The sequence below is a fragment of the Mus musculus genome, chromosome 11 (genome assembly GCF_000001635.26).
Source record: "Mus musculus strain C57BL/6J chromosome 11, GRCm38.p6 C57BL/6J".
Taxonomy (NCBI): domain Eukaryota; kingdom Metazoa; phylum Chordata; class Mammalia; order Rodentia; family Muridae; genus Mus; species Mus musculus.
The window spans coordinates 27962670-27977910 of NC_000077.6; positions in this window are offsets into that span (position 1 = coordinate 27962670).

Sequence of the window (15241 nt, forward strand, 5' to 3'; positions counted from 1 at the left end):
ACAGATAGGTAGATCAATGGAATAGAATTGAAGACCCAGAAATGAACCCAGACACCTAAGGTAACTTGATCTTTGACAAGGGAGCTAAAACTTTGCAGTGGAAAACAGACAGCATTTTCACCAAATGTTCCTGTCACAAGTCGGTGTTATCATGTAGAAGAATGTGAATTGATCCATTCTCATCTCCTTGTACAAAGCTCAAGTCTAAGAGGATCAAAGAACTCCACATAAAACCAGAGACACTTAAATTTACCGAGGAGTAAGTGGGGGAAAGACTTGAAGATATGGGCACAAGGGAAAAATTCCTGAACAGAACAGCAATGGCTTGTGCTGCAAGATCAAGAATTGACAAATGAGACCTCACAAAATTACAAAGCTTCTGTAAGGCAAAAGATACTGTCAATTAGAAAAAAGGCCATCAAGAGAGTTGGAAAGGATTTTTACCAATCCTAAATCTGATGGGGGACTAATATCCAATATATACAAAGAGCTCAAGAAGATAGACTCCAGAATTTCAAATAACACCATTAAAAAGAATTGCAAAGAATTCCCAACGGAGGAATACCAAATGGCTGAGAAGCACCTGAAAAAATGTTCAAGATCTTTAATCATCAGGAAAATGCAAATCAAAACAATCCTGAGATTCTACCTCACACCAGTCAGAATGACTAAGATCAAAAATTCACATGACAGCAGATGCTGGCAAGGATGTGGAGAAAGAGGAACACTCCTCCATTGCTGGTGGGATTGCAAGATTATACAACCACTCTGGAAATCAGTCTGGTGGTTCCTCAGAAATTTGGGCATAGTATTACCTGAAGATGCAGCAATACCTCTCCTGTGCATATACCCAGAAGATGTTCCAACTGGTAAAAAGGACACATGCTCCACTATGTCTTGTTTATAATAGCCAGAAGCTGGAAAGAACCCAGATGTCCCTCAACAGAGGAATGGAAACAGAAAATGTGGTACCTTTACTCAATGGAGTACTACTCAGCTATTAAAAACAATGAATTTATTAAATTCTTGGACAAATGGATGTATCTGGATGATATCATCCTGAGTGAGGTAACACAATCACAAAATCACTCACTTGATATGCACTCACTGATAAGTGTATATTAGCCCAGAAACTTACAATACCCAAGATACAATTTGCAAAACACAAGAAAATCAAGAAGAAGGAAGACCAACCATGGATACTTCATTCCTTTGTAGAATAGGGAACAAAACACCCAAGGAAGGAGTCACAGAAAAAAGTTTGGAGCTGAGACAAAAGCATGAACCATCCAGAAACTGCCCCACCCAGAGATCCATCCCATAATCAGCCACCAAATGCAAACACTATTGCATATGCCAACAAGATTTTGCTCAAAGGACCCTGATATAGCTGTCTTGTGTGAGGCTATGCCAGTGCCTGGCAAACACAGAAGTGGATGCTCAGAGTCATCTATTGGATGGAACACAGGGCCCCCAATGGAGGAGCTAGAGAAAGTACTCAAGGAGCTGAAGGGGTCTGCAACCCTATAGGTGGAATAATATGAACTAACCAGTACCCCCCAGAGCTTATGTCTCTAGCTGGATATGTATCAGAAGATGGCCCAGCTGGTCATCATTGGGAAGAGAGGCCCCTTGGTCTTGCAAATTTATATGCCCCAGTACAGGGGAACACCAGGGCCGAGAAGTGGCAGTGGGTGGAGTAGAGGGAGGGTATAGGGCCCTTTGGGGATAGCACTTGAAATGTAAATGAAGAAAATATCCAATAAATAGTAAATAAATAAATAAACTGTAAAAAAAAACACATCATAGATCAATCATTTTATAAAAACTGCCTCCTTTTTGTTCTTTATACTCCTAAGATGTTTTGGAATTATAAAACTATGTAAATCATGGTAATGATGATTTAAAATGCATTTTGTCACTAAGATGTCAACTAAAACAGAGATCATATCTTGGTGATCTTGCTTCTTTTCAATTATTACCAAGCCTTGAATCTTACATATGCTGTATCCTACATCTTGAAAACTCTGTATTTTATACTGTATACCTCATAGCAACCCCAAAACAAACAAAAAAAAATCAGAAGAAAGCATTCAAAAGGTAAAACAAACAAACAAAAATATTATAAAATTCTCCCTTAAAGCATGGAATAAAGTTGCTTATGAAAATAAAGAGAGAGAGAGAGAGAGAGAGAGAGAGAGGGGGGGGGGGGAAAGGAAAAAAGAAAGAAAGAAAGAAAGAAAGAAAGAAAGAAAGAAAGAAAGGAAGGAAGGAAGGAAGGAAGGAAGGAAGAAAGAAAGAAAGAAAGAAAGAAAGAAAGAAAGAAAGAAAGAAAGAAAGAAAAAAAGAAAGAGAAAGAAAGACCTCTTCAGTTTGTTGATTTTACCCTTTTAGGGTTTACAACTGGTTCTGATGATTAAATTTATGCAAAGCAGATTAGCTGGAAAAAATTAATTTTAATTTAAGTTTATGACACATAAGACTCCACTTTACTCCTGAACAGTGGGTAAGACTAATTATTTTCCTATAAGGTAGAACAAAGAGAGGTAGTTGCTTAGAACGTGCTTAAAGTGTGTGGGGAGGCTAAAGAAAACTTAGATTTAACAAGTATTCATGCAGCTTCTTTGCATGATTCTCCACTTTCACATGCTTGCCTTCTTCTAGAGGAGGAGACAATTTTCTGTGGAAGTTTTTGTTTTCTGAAAAAGTCAAAATGTCTTTCCTGACCTGCTTGGTTATCAAATGGCCTTAATTCAATGCTCTTCTTACACGTAGTGCTGTATTTTGGGAAGTGTGTTCTACCTGCTTCCTTCATTGTTCCTTCCATTAGCCAGAGGTTATAGAGACATATTTGATATGTGCTTAATTTTCAGTAAGTATACTTCTGTTTAGATCATTTACTCTGAGAAGGCCAAAGGAACCACACCAGCTGCTGAGTCTGCAAAGATTAACCATGGGTTCCTGGCCTCAGATGAATAAGAATTTTCTGTCTCCCATGATGGATAGGTTTTCCAGGCTCCCCAGTTCATGATACACATGAAAAACAGCACCTCAGAGACTAAGCATAGAACCTTAGCCATCAGAAATTCGGAAAATCAACATCCCCCAAACAGCAATAGAAGAAGATGAAAACCAAAGCTGACGGACAATGCAAAAAACTGCCTCACTCTGTGACAAACATTCCTAAGTCTATCGCTGCCCACACAGAGATGTTACAGAGAGAGAGATTCCCAGTGTTTTAGACAACCAACAGTAAAAATGCAAGCTCTTAGGATATATCTCATACCATTTTATTTGAGGAAAAAATTCAAGTCTTCACATTACTCATTTGAATATCAAAGTAGAAAGAAGATTTTTGTCTATTTTAGTTTCCTCCTAGCAATTTTTTAGTAAGTTGTACTTGATCTAGAAATGTAGCCATTTCAAGATGTATGACTTTATGATGTTCCACAAGACATATTGGCAAGCCAATCAATAGGCCTATCTTCTCACCACCTTTCTGAAATTCTGAGCATGGAAGATTGCTTATACTTTGATAGGCAAAGTTGGTGACATCTAAATGTGCAGGCTCCATTGGAGCAAATTAAAGAGTAAATATTAGAGAATATTTGGTCACATTTGAATCCTGATGTTGTGAAAGGGAAAAACCTGTTCTTTGTTGTTGTATGGCTCAATCCTAGCACATACCCAAGAGCTTTCTGTAAAAAAAAAAAAAAAAAAAAGGAACTTAACAAAAAAAAAAAAAAAAAAAAAAAAAAAGGCTAAAAGGTAAGGCAAACAATCAGTTGGCAAGGAGTAAACATAAGAATACCCTGAAAAGAGAAAGGAGGGTCTTTGAGTTGAAAGGTGTTTAAGATAGTGTGGAGAAGGAGAAAAAGGATATGTGGGTCATTTAAGAAGGTCAGCTGGATGTTTTCTCTGCCTCTGGGCTAGCAGGCTTTCACCACAGCATCTGGCTTCTGAGTCTTCATTTGATAAATTGAATGTTTGGGATTTTGCTTTTAAAATAACAAGCAAATATGACAATTTCAACTGAGTTGCAGTGTTGGCATCTGGTCTGAATCAAAGGAAGTGCTAAGAGGACAGGAAGAAAAATGAAAAAGATAATATTCCCCCTTACATCATTAGCTGCTACTCTCCCACATCCTGATCCCATGTTGATCTTAAGGTCTCTCCTGTGGAGCTTTTCTCATAAACTCCTACACCAATCTCCCCTAAGCTACTGAAATGACATCACAGAATCCGTCCTATGAGTGATACAGATCATCAGAGATTTAGTGTGTGATGTTTTTATTATATTGTGTCAGTTACTTTTGTATAGCCACAACTAAACAGCCTCTCAAAGCTGAAAGGGGAAATATTTACTTAGTCACACAAATTAAGATGCATGATTATTATTGCAATGAGGACACAGCAGAGCAAACAGCTCACAAAATCTTAGCAAGAACTGACAGAAAGTGGGACTTATTGCCTTCTGTGACATATCTTTGTTTTCTATTTCTCCACCTAGTCTTTTCTGCTGCTGTCCATAATGCTATAATTGGGTCAGCTCATTCACTAGGTCAGAGCCATCCTGGTTTGTTTCTGGAAACACTCTCATAACCATATCCAGAGAAATTTTTCCCTAATCCACTAGTTCCTTCTGAACCCAATCAAGCTGAAATCAGTTCAATAATCACATATATGGTTACTGTTCTGTATCATATACTTTTAGCCATACTTGATGTTCTCCTTACATAGAACATATAGTGCATTAATTGCAAATTAGTGCAATTCTATGAAATAAATTGTAAGATAGTGATTGTGTCAAGGAAATGATATTGGAAATTTGTTGAAGATAGAAAATAAAATGTAGAGTTAGTCTTGAACAGGGTTTCAATTTGGATCATCTCAAAATACATGATATTGTGTTGTTCGAAGAATATTAGAAGCAATAAAGTAAACACTCATGTTAAAGCACAGACACTCATGCTAAATTCACCTTGTCATTATGCTACTGCCTGTGACAGAATAAATTTCACACTAAGTCATGTACAGACTATAGAAGAGTGAAAGTCATGATTTCAGAATGACCTAGATAGGAAAGGACTGGGTAGCACTGAATAGTAATTCCAGGAATAAAATTCAGTATCCTGTCTGAATATAGTTGTCAAATGTTAAGTCCTGATTTAACAGTCCTTATTTAGATATAGGCTGGAAGACAAAATATAATATAAAGTTAATTAAGAATTTCACTTACAAAATTAAGAGTGACTTCAAAATTTCTGGTTCCAGAGGAATGTACTTAAGTATTTTCAAAACAAAAAAGAAAAAGAAAGTAACCTACCATCTATGCATTTAAAGATGTACATTTAATAATGTAAGAAAATGCATTCTAAACATAAGTCTGAAACTAAGAAAGCATAGTTTGTATTCTATGTCCTTTTGAAAGACTAGAAAATAGATCTAGTTTTCATTGGGAGATTTTTTTTCATGAGATGAAATATTCAAGTAATTCTAAAATGACACGATGTAATGAGTTCTCAGCAGACACAAGTCGACAAATCATTCTATGGCTCAGTAACTTACTATGAACAAAATTATGTTCTGTGTGTACTAATGTAAAACAAATTTTTATCAAGTTTGGAAATTCAAATAAAATGAAAATGGAAGACTAAATATTAGAAAAGAATGGTGTGTATACTGCAAAATCAGAATGTAGTAGGGGTCTTAATACTGGAGTGAGGAGGAGAGATGCACAGTAAATAGTAATAAATAGTAAAGCTATCAATAGGAAATAGTAAAGCTGAGGCTGGAAAGAGAAGGGAGGGATGTTTTCATGAAGGCTATCTGGATTAAAGATCTTGTGCTTAACTTCATGGCAATGAAGTCATTGGTGGTTTCTATAGTGATTCATCATGGCTGTCAACTTCACACATCTGAGAATCAGGAATTTCAGTTAAGGAATTGCCTCCATTAGATTGGCCTCTGGACATGTCTGTAGGATATTTTCTTGATTAATGATTAATTTGAGATGGCTCAGTTTACTGTGTGAGGTGTCTTTTGTGCAGGTGGTCCTGGGTTGTATAAGAACACGAGTTAAACAAGTCATGCAAAGAAAGGTAGCAAGTAGCACTGTCTCGGTTTCAGTTCCTGCTGACATGTTCCTTCCCTGGCTTTCCGAAATATTAGACAATAAATGTTAATCAATTAATCAATAAATGTTAAGTTGAATGAATTCATTTCTCCCAAGTTGCTTTTGGAAGTATTTTTTCATGGCAACAAAAAGAAAACTAAGTTTCTAAATAGAGGAGGTTGTCCTTTTAAACCACAAACATAATGCTCATTATGGTACCTTAGTATTCTCTGTTTGGAATAGCTATACAAATTCAAAAAACATTGTTGACTTAAATCCTCTGGTAAAAAGTAAATCTTTAAGACACTTAAGGTTTTCTCTGCAGTCCAGAGACCACCCCACCTTTAATGATAGGGCGTTTGTTCTTCCTTTCCTTTCCAGAACCATGCTTAGAAAATAGCCCATGTTAGGGTTGAACTTAAAAATATTCTCCAGTATTTGAACACGTGTTTGACTTCAGCAATACATATTGGTGAGGGCAAATAAACTTAAAAAAAAAAAGGAGCAAGATAAGTAATTAGTATTAGTGTTAATTACTATTTTTTTTCTACAAATAGCTCATGCTGAAGGAGCATGGCATTACATAAGCTGCTTGTACACCAACAGGTTTTTTGAATGTCACCAATTTTATATTCATAGAAAAAAAAAAGAACAGTATTTTGGAAACAGCGATTGATTTGGGGAGCCAGCCTTGCTTAATGAGACAATATTTCATTGGGCTTTAGACTTTGTGTGGCTTTTTGTATTTGTAATGGACTGTTTTCAGTTGGTCCTGCTTTTCTGACATGAAGTAAATTTTGTAAATGAAGCCGTCATGCGCTTCATGTGCCTGAGATACCATATGTTGTCTACGTCAATAGTAGTCATTTTCTGGAATTTAAACTTTTTATCATTTACCATATATGTATTGAAATGTCAGATTATAGCACCATAAAACCATAGTAATTGATTATGAAACAAGGGCCACTATATTTACAAACTTTCTAGCAATAAGTTAAATAATCCTGTCACAGAGAATGCATTAGACATCAATTCATATCCAAGATTATGTATTTCTCTCCCTGGAGCAAAGTCTACATTAGCATGTGATTCAGGTATGTACCACATTCCATTAACAGATTTTCATCTAATTTAAAATTAATTATTAAAAATTAATTAATAAAATTAATTAGATTAATTAATCTTTTAAATTATTTTATAAAAATCAATTATTTTATAGAATAATTAAATTACCCTAATAAACAGAGGAAATGTGTATATACACTTATAACATTTTAGTATGTTTATTCTTACTAACAGTGGCAATATTTAAAAATTGTCTAATTAGGCTGCCCTCCAAAATAAATATTGCCACCCAAGTGAATTGATTTTATAAATACTCAATAAAGTTTAATTTATATACTTTTATTTAATGTGACTGCCTTCCTTCTACATAAAGAGTTTTACTTCAATTAGGATGCAACTTTAGTTTCCCAGTCTCTGGCAGTTTTCTTCTCAAAATAACCATCCTGCCATATAAACTGAATCATGGACATCTGTTCAAACTGCCAAACACGACTCCTTTAGTTCATAGCCACTGACTAGAAGTATGTTCATTTCTTTCTGTTGGTTTGGTTATCTCTTTTGTTTGGTTTTTCTAATTGTTTGTTATTATGTAATCCAAATTATTATGTAATCAAACCACTCTGGAACTCAAAACAACTTGACTCCCTCTCACCTCCTCAGGTAAAAAAGCAAATTTCCAAGTTTAGTTCCTGTCCTATGCCTGAATCTTCTTGCTTCTGTTAGGCCCAGTTTGTGATGCCCCCAAAGAGATCATGAGGTACCACAACTCTCAGGCAAGCACATGAGAGTATTTATTCAGGTTGAGTCTGTGTCATAAACATTCCTGATGCAACAGGCTAGAAGAGTGGTCCTAGGTCTACGGAAATGGGGTTTTTAAAGGGGAAAAAATGCAAGTGGGTAATTTCAAGCCTTGACATTATTACATGGTTGGGTAAGAAGGTAAAGGAATGTTGGCATTTAGCTGATTGGTCTACAGCATTTGGTCTAACTATAAGGAGGCACTACACATCTAAAAGGTATATCTTGACCTGGGAATGATTCATGGTTACTTAGCCCATCCTGCTATTTCAGTGGCCATAGCTTTTAAATTTATTTTGCTATTGCCAGGAATATCTCATTTTTTCCAGAACTCAAGAGTGGGGGGTCAAGTCACTCTGAGAACAAAAAGCCTAAAATGGAGTCTAAAAATCAAAATGGAGCTTGTTCTGCTACCTCAGTCTCTTCATTACTCCCTTCTACTAGTTACTTTGGAGGGTAATCTTGGGCGCCTAGAGGTCTGGATTTTTTTTTTTTTTGTGATAATTTGTTGATAGTGAGACCTCATTATCATTAATCAAACAGGCCCTGATCTCTGTTTTATATATAGTAAAAGCTTGTTTATGATACACAGTCTGAAGTTAAGTAGGAGTAAAAAAATAACTAAGGTTCCCATGAGGGTGGAAATAAGTGTTGTTAAGCAAGTGGAAAAATCTAATAATGAATGGTACCAACTTTTGGATTCTTGTCCTTCTCTTCAGCACCTGTCCAGGCTTTCCCTAACTTTAGCCAATGACTAACAAATAACTCCAGAATGTTTAACATAGAAACAGTACTCCTCATGTAAGGACATAGTCTTCCTTGTGGCAGGATTACTAAGTCTAATCTCTGCCTGTTTTGTAACACCACTGCAGCCAGAGAATCTACATTGTGTTCAATGTAGGAAATGGATCTTTCTAGGTGCTGGATGTCTTCATCTATGTCCACCTTTAAACTGTGATAATTGTTTTCCTGTAACTCCAGTGCAGCTATTTCAGTGCAATCTCTGGCTAGCCCTGCCCCTAGAGTTAATGCTAAGGTCAAAGAGATAGGTTCTTTATTGTCTCATAAAATCTCCCTCAATTTGTCCTACTAAGGCTCTCAGTACTGTTTCCTATGAATAACAGGTTGAACTGCCTCATTCACACAGTCAAATGGTTCAGTTCAGTCAAACAGGTCCACCATACCTGTTCTGGAGGGATAAGACATTTGGGATGGACTATGGGAATTGTCTGACTACAGAGGTGTTGATATTACAAGGGGACTTTTCCCAGGCAGATACCCTGTCCCAATGTAGTTTGGAGGGTTAAAGGTGGACCTTCCTGTGACCATCCATATGCAGAATTCCTTTCAGAGACATTATATTAAGCCATTAACCCAATGCATTCATAAAACAGGAGTCTATCATTAAGACATAACCAGCACGGGGTAGTAATTTGGGGCTTGGAAGCATTTATTATCCTGAAGGTGTTTAGCATTGTTGACCAGAGGGGATCCATTGACTCTGGTTGCTGAAGAGGGAGTTAGGGAACTGAGGGAACTGAGAGAACCAAGGAGACTGAGGGTCCTTGTGATAGGGTAACCAATGGTAAGATAGTTGCAGGTGTAAATGTTGTTGGGAACAACAGTGATGGGCGGGAGACTAGAAATTGATTTGGGCTTACTACCTCTGGAGACCTGCCTATGTTCAGCCTTACCAAGAGTTTGACTGTAAAGAGCAACCCGGGTTTGTAACCTCCAATAATGTAGAGCCAGAGACCCTAAGATTTCCCGGCTTTCCATCCATTTGCTTGTTTTCCTTTGTCAGTAAACTTGAGCTGAACTTTAGAGTTGCCCCCTTGTCAGGAAACTGTAATAAAATCTTCCATCCCCCATTTCAAGTGACTGATGTTTCCCATCAGCAAGCAGTACAGTAGATTTGTTTGAGACCCTGACATTTAGTAGTTCTTTACCCCCCATGGACATGTAAAAAGTCTCCCATCAACATTCATGATGTAAGACTCTGGAGTCTGTTGAGTGTTAAGCCATGAGTTATCAGCTAACCAGCCAAATTAAAAGCCAAATCCAGGAACCAAGATGTTCCAATTGGCCAAAAGGGCACCAATCTTCTCAAGTTAAAGTTGACTTGGTCCTAGTTCTGAGTTTGCTATCCTTGCTAGTTATATGTACTGTATGTATTGCAGCCCCTAACCCACACCAGACATTTGATTTACCTTGGGTGATTAAAAATCCTGAGACTGGGAAGTTGGGATTGGGTATTTCCTGAGGAAAAGTGGCTAATACAGAGGTGGCTGTTTCTTGTAAGGCTATCTCTTTAGCAGTCTTGTCAGCTAGGTTGTTACCTCTAGCCATTAGCGCTGTTCTTTTCTGGTGCCCTTGGAAATAAATGACTTACAATCTTTTGGGCAGACAGAGAGTTCTAAGAAGTTGTATAATTTCATCTTTATTCTTGATAGGTTTTCCTTCTGCTCTTAGGAGCCCTTGTTCCTAGTAGATGATTCAATGTACCTGAGCAGTTGCAAGTGCATACTGGCTTTCTGTGTAGATGTAAACAGCCCGTCCTTTTTACATGATTAAGGCTTGTATTAATGCTATCAGTTTGACCCTTTGAGCTGAAGTGCCTGGAAGAAGAGACTGAGTCCAGATTTCTTCTGTCTCTGTAGTCACCACTACCCTTGCTCTCTTCTAAGCCTCATGGAGGAAGTAGCTTCTGTCTGTAAACCAAGACTGTTCCACCTCTATCAGAGAAAAGACCTTCAAGTCAAGTCGAGTACTATGTACCTGATCCAGAATCTTGTCACATTGATGGAGTGGACAGTCCAAATCAGGATCAGGTGGAAGGAAAAGAGGTGGCTGAAAAGTAACTTGGTCAAGGTTGATTAATAAAGTCTGATATTGAGTCATATGGGCATTACTGATATATCGATAAGGAAGCTGTTTGAGTACCCCTTCAATGGCATAAGGAGTAGTCGCAGTCAGATTCTGCCTCTCAAAATTAGTTTATCCGTGTCTTTAACCAACAGTGCTGTGGCTGCAATAATACATCGGCAAAGTCGCCGTTTTGCTACCATTGGATCTAGTTTTTTGATAAGTAAGCCTCCAGCCATTTCCATGGCTCTAGAGTTTACATCAAGATCCCTTTAGCCACCCCACCATGTTCATCAACATACAGATGGAATGGCCTCACTGATATCTGGCAGTTCTGAAGAAAGGGCAGACAACAGGGCCAGTTATACCTTTTCAAAAAGCCTTCATGTTTTCATGCTGTCTGTTCTCAGTATCAGAGGCCAGATTAAGGATCAAAACCTATATTGAGTTGCCTTCCTGATACAGTAATTTGACCCCTTCAGATTTAAAACAAATTTGAGATTTCATCTTTGCTAATAAATCTCTTACTAGCCAGGGGTAAGGGCATTCACAGATAACCACAAATGAATCATTTACTTGTCCCATTCCAAAGTCCACTGATCTTCAGGTAATTCATGAGTATCATTTAGTATCTGAGGCCTCTTGGACCCAGGATTTTTTGGAAGACATTGGCCTTTTGGCCTTCAGGAGCGCCAAATGTTGGGTTCTAGTATCCACTAGGAAGTTCAGGGTTTTCCCCCTCCTCTCTAAGGTTTACCCTGGGTTTATGGAGTGAGTCCATGCCTTCCTGATACAGTAATTTGACCCCTTCAGATTTAAAACAAATTTGAGATTTCATCTTTGCTAATAAATCTCTTACTAGCCAGGGGTAAGGGCATTCACAGATAACCACAAATGAATCATTTACTTGTCCCATTCCAAAGTCCACTGATCTTCAGGTAATTCATGAGTATCATTTAGTATCTGAGGCCTCTTGGACCCAGGATTTTTTGGAAGACATTGGCCTTTTGGCCTTCAGGAGCGCCAAATGTTGGGTTCTAGTATCCACTAGGAAGTTCAGGGTTTTCCCCCTCCTCTCTAAGGTTTACCCTGGGTTTATGGAGTGAGTCCAAACCCTGACTCCCTCAACATTTTTTTCTCACAAACATGAATTTAGCCAGCAACTTCCTTTCTGGGCACTTTCTAGCCCAATGACCTTCTTCCTTAAACTAAACTCATTGATTTTTAATAAATGGCTGTTCGTGGCCTCCTTTAGCCTCCTCTCCTTCAGCAGTCCATTGGAACTGGCTTTTCCTTTACCCTGAATCTAGGGCATTGGCTAAAAGGACTCTGGCCAAGTCTCTATTCAAATCTGTATTTCCTGTCTGAATCTGCTTTTCTTCTGCACTTTCTCTATTATTGTTCACCTTCTCTGTAACTTCTAGTAGATCCCTCAATGACTTTTCTCCTAATCTTTCTTGGCTCTGTAACTTCTTAACACCTGATGCTGTCAGATTGATAAAAGGCAGGGCTACTGTGCTAGAATTCTCTGCTTATCAGTGTTTATGTGTATATAGTGTTGGAAAGAATCCTCCATGACCCGTTTGAGAAATGCTGCTGGGCTTTCTTCAGTTCCCTGACTAACATTATAAATTTGTCAAGTTAGTGAACCATCCAGCAGCTACTTTGAGACCTGCCAATAGAGCCTGGTATATTGATGAGCATGGTGGGGTGGCTAAAGGGATCTTGATGCAAACTCTAGAGCCATGGAAATGGCTGGAGGCTTGCTTATCAAAGAAACTGAAACTAGTGGTAGCAAAATGTTGACCTTGCCCATGTATTATTGCAGCCACAGCACTGTTGGTTAAAGACACAGATAAACTAATTTGGGAGCAGAATTTGACTGTGACTACTCCCATGCCATTGAAGGGTACTCAAGCAGCTTCCAAACATTGGCTACAGCATGTAACTTAATTATCTGTGCTGAAGCAAGAGAAAACTCAAAAGAGTAAACATGTGATCCAATTACATATACTTTTCTCCCGTAGAAGGGCTGTTTATAAATACAGTACATATATTTTTATGGGATGCATGCATAAATTTACAGAAAATAAAAAAGCATGCATAAAAGCAATTTTGGATAATGATCATCAATTTTACTTAAAATGTTTGCCAAATATCAATATTCTGCAATAACCAATATAATTGTTTGAACAATGAACAGATGTCTCATCAGGTTTTTAAGACTTTTTTTTTTTCCTAAAATACCTTCTTGATTTTATCTTATAATTCTTTATTAACACCACAACATCTTCATAACAGGATATTAAAACTTTGGAAATGAAGAAAGATGATTTCACATTAATGCTCTCTTTCGCCAAAGAATTGCTGTGGGCACATTGAGCAACAATAAATATGCAGCTAATATTTGATTACTATTGATTATAATTGATAACAACAGATTTAAAAAGCTTCCTCTACTTTGTGCAAAGCTTTTTGTTTTTCACCAGTTAATTTGCATCTCCCTTGATAAAATCCAACAAAGACTTAAGTCCTCCTGTCATGAGCTAAAGGTGAGGTCTTAGTCAATTAACATCTTCTGGAAGCTTTTGAAAATAATTTGAAGTAAGCAAATCATCTTTTCTTTCTTGAATTTTTCTACTATAATTTTTCTAGGATATAAATGAGAACTTAAATGTTAAAAAGATATTGCCTCTGAATCTTTTCTGGAGCAACAACTACTCTCCAAAATTTTAAAGCTCATTGTGTAAGAGCAAAGATTTGTAGTAAACTTCCCGTCAAAGGCATTAGCTAATAAAATACTTTCCATATAAGAAACAATATACATTGAAAGATTCAAAGTCCAAACTCCTTATATTGAAGCACAGACAAAAAAAATTACATAATGTAAGGCTATTAGGCATTTTTAGAGGCAAAACTTTCTGGTGATCACAAGCTCACTAGAAGCAAAGACTTTACAATTATCAATATGCAAAGGAAAAAACAACCTTCCAGATCTATAATAGTTCTATATGGAGTATGCAGGCCAGATTTTAATGCTCTTAGAATTTCCACAGCCTCATTTATTTATCTGAGCACAGTGCCTGAGTCCTGGCCCAAAGACTATCCCTCCTGCAGTGAGGACAAATTTCAGGGGAACAATTTGAACGTCTCACTATGCCTCTATTTTTTGGACAGTCTTTTTTAGGATGATTTATACTTAAAACATTCCTTATAACCTTAGTGCTGTGAAAGCATTGCTTGTACTGTAGTCCTCTGCAAGGCAGTAACCATAGCCAAACTGATTGAACGAGGGTCCAATTACTGCACAAAGATGAATATATCCATATAAGTCTGTCTTTGCTTTGTATGGCCGGGTGGCCACAGCAAGCTGCTTTAGGGCTCTCATAAGATGATTACTCTTGTAATCATTCTAATTAAAATATATGGGTGAGTTAAAAAATCCTAAGCTTTTGATCAAAGTACAAACTGCAATCAAGGGAACACTGGCAATTTTAACCATAATTTTAAAGTTTCTTTCTAGTAGAATATATCCATAACTTTTGGAAAGCAAAACCTAATTTTAAACAATCTATTTTCTTTAAGATCAATACCAAAATCATCACTTTTGTGTTATGAAATTTGGCTGCCAATTCATATATATGAATGCATAACAGTAAACTTTTAATGCTTCATTAAAGAAAACATTGTTTTAAACCTTATCCCTTATAAATCTAGTTTCTAGGATAAGAATTACATAAAATAGTATCCCAATTTACAAGTGTCTTTAGAGGCCTAGTTTCCTGGGCTGGTTCATGACACATGCTATTATTTAAAATGACTCCAACCCTGAGTTACCTGTTTTAAACTAACTTTCTTATTACCAATTTTACACCTTTTTAATCATACCCATTCACTTATAAGCCAATACTCTATGACCAAGACATGTAGAGCATATTTATACCTTTAAGACCAGTCAGAACCAAATGAAGTGGCTACACAAATCTTATAAATTTAGACAAATCACCAATCAAAGAATTTTACTTTTTCTAGCTACAATTTCAAGAGGATCATCACTTTGTCATTTGCTGAATCTGAAAGTATAACAACGTAAAAACAGAATTCTAGGCCTTTAGGCCCAGGCTTGGGAATGTGGCCTTTGTAAAGGTATGCTAATCAAAAAAGAGAGCAACATTCCTCTACCCACCCGCTTCCTGGGTTCAAAGAGTGCTCATTCAAAGAAAGTCACCCTGGCCATTACCAGAACCTGCAATGCAAATGTGCTATTGTTAGAGGCTCTTAGAAGCTGTCTTGAGAGTTAACAATTACCAGGTATTCCTTGTGACTCTTGTAACTTTACACTTCCTTGTGACTCTTAACTGGTATCTTTGGTATCTTCCAACAACGCCCTCCCCACTT